Consider the following 414-nt stretch of genomic DNA (forward strand, 5'->3'; position numbering starts at 1 on the left):
AGGCATTGTTACCTTGTCTTTTATATCACTGCCATTACATTCTTTTCTTACTGTGATGTTTATCATCTCATAGAACGGAAAGCATAGCAGATATATGCCTGGTGAGATATATTTGACCATTCTATTGAGTTTTATCCCGTTTCCATTCATCAGCGTGCGGAGGGAGATGAAATATGACCCAAGATGATATATCCAATCTACAGAATTCTGAGTGCTCTTTTCTTATTAACTTTTTGCATGTTTCACATCTCCCTTGCTTTGATCCTAAGCCAGAGATAATATTTTGTCTAGGAACCAAAGCCTGGGTACAAGCACCCATGCAAGCGTCATCAGATAGGGTGGCACAATTTGTTTACTTGAGGTTCATATTTGTTGACAGTTGGGCGTAGGAACTCCGATATAGGACCCAGGCCA

Source organism: Penaeus monodon, chromosome 22, assembly GCF_015228065.2.
Source record: "Penaeus monodon isolate SGIC_2016 chromosome 22, NSTDA_Pmon_1, whole genome shotgun sequence".
NCBI lineage: Eukaryota > Metazoa > Arthropoda > Malacostraca > Decapoda > Penaeidae > Penaeus > Penaeus monodon.